The sequence below is a fragment of the Lactuca saligna genome, chromosome 4, assembly GCF_052625555.1.
Source record: "Lactuca saligna cultivar CGN05327 chromosome 4, ASM5262555v1, whole genome shotgun sequence".
Taxonomy (NCBI): domain Eukaryota; kingdom Viridiplantae; phylum Streptophyta; class Magnoliopsida; order Asterales; family Asteraceae; genus Lactuca; species Lactuca saligna.
This window is the reverse complement of record NC_136420.1, coordinates 318,651,883-318,654,116: the sequence shown is the minus strand read 5'-3', so window position 1 is coordinate 318,654,116 and position 2,234 is coordinate 318,651,883.

The following is a 2,234-nucleotide window of genomic DNA, read 5'->3' as shown; positions in this document are numbered from 1 at the left end:
CAACGAGATCTTCGATTCTCATTTAGATTGTTTCAACCAACAATCACTCGATCTCGAATCGAGTATTCGGGCTGCATACTGCTAAGTCGAAACTTCAGAAAATCATAACTTACTCATACAAAGTCAGATTTGGGCGTTCTTTATATGCACACTCTCGGTTTAACGAACTCTATGACATTAATTTAGATCACTAGGGTTAAATATCACTCTAACGTAAATTTCACTTTTTACGTCATTTAGCGTTGCCGATTCCATTGCGAAACTTCGACAGGTTATAACTTCTTCGTTATAACTCGGATTTCGGCATTCCTTATATATTCGGAAACCTCATTTCAACTACTATAACATTATACATAGATATCAGCTTTATCTAACATTTTATTATGACGCTTATTTTTATTCTCAATTACATTAAGACACACAATTAAGCACAAAACACATAATACACAAGTAATACACTTCTATTATTTTTAAACGGGTTACAAAGGTTAACCTAGACTATTATATCAACATTAATGACAAGCCCATAAACACAGGCGTTACAATTCTCTCCACCTTAGAATGATTTCATCCCCGAAATCACACATCAACAAACAAATGCGGATAGCGACCCATCATGTCACTCTCCGTCTCCCAGGTGACATTCGGCCTATTCGTGTGTTTCCATCGGACAAGCACTAACTCGACCATCTTGTGTCGCAACTTCAACTTCTTAGTCTTTCGGTCAACGATTGCCACTGGTTCTTCAATCAACCTTTTGTTCTCCTCGATTCTCAACTCCGAAAGTGGAATCATGTTGGGAACTTCTCCCGTGAACTTCCTCAAATAACACACATGGAAAGTGTTATGAATTCCATGCAGTTCTTCTGGTAGTTCGAGCTTGTTAGCTTGGTTCCCAATTCTCTGAAGAACTTTAAACGGTCCAATAAATCTTGGACTTAATTTTCCCCTTTTACCAAATCTTGTAAGTCCATTCCACGGCGAGAATTTAAGCAAAACCGAATCTCCAACTTCAAAAGTCATTGGTCTTCGCTTGTTGTCAGCATAGCTCTTTTGACGATCATGAGCTGCTAACATTCTTTCCCTAATTATTTTGAACTTTTCAGCAGTTTGATGAACCAACTCGGGTCCCATAAACTGCTTTTCCCCAGCCTCAAGCCAACAAGACGGCGTACGACACTTATATCCATACAAAGCTTGATAAGGTGCCATATTTATGCTCGAGTGAAAACTATTATTGTAGGAAAATTCTACCAAAGGTAAATGTTCATCCCAGTTACCTTGGAATTCTAAGGTACATGCTCTCAGCATATCTTCAAGTGTTTGTATCGTCTGTTCGCTTTGATTATCAATCTGCGGATGGTAAGCTGTACTTAAACACAACTTGGTTACCCATTTCGTCTTGTAGACTTTTCCAAAACCTCGAGGTGAAACGGCTATCACGATCCAATACAATCGTTAATGGAACACCGTGAAGCCTCACAATTTCCTTCACGTAAGAATTCGCAAGCTTATCCATAGACCGTTTCTCTTTGGCTGCTATGAAATGCGCACTCTTAGTGAATCGATCAACAACCACCCAAATCATGTTGTGACCATTCTTTGTTCTGGGCAGTTTAGTGACAAAATCCATAGCAATGTATTCCCACTTACCTATAGGCACATGCAATGGTTCTAAACTCTCATACAGTTTCTGATGTTGTGTCTTGACTCTAGCACAAGTCACACACTCGACCACATACTTTGCAACATCAAGCTTCATCGTCGGCCACCAATAATAGGGTTTCAGCTAGGCCTGTCAAATCGGGCCGTCGTGTCGTGTTTTTGTCTGACACGACACGACACGACAATTTTTTTTGTAACACGAACACGACACGACACGATGTCGTGTTTTTTCTCACTAACACGAAAACGAACCAATTAAAAAAACGACAACACGACACGACAAGAAAAAGATAATATTACATAACTATTATTTTATTTAATTCATATTTAATCATATATAACACGATAAAAACGACAAACACGAAAACACGACAAATACATGCTCAATCGTGTCAATTTCGTGTGGATTTGTAAACACGAACACGACACGACACGACACCGTGTTTTTTAAACTTGACACGAACACGACACGAAAACGAATTCGAATTTTGATTTCGTCCCGATTTCGTTTCGTGTCGTGTATTTTTGTCGTGTCGTGTCATAAATTGACACCCCTAGTTTCAGCTCCC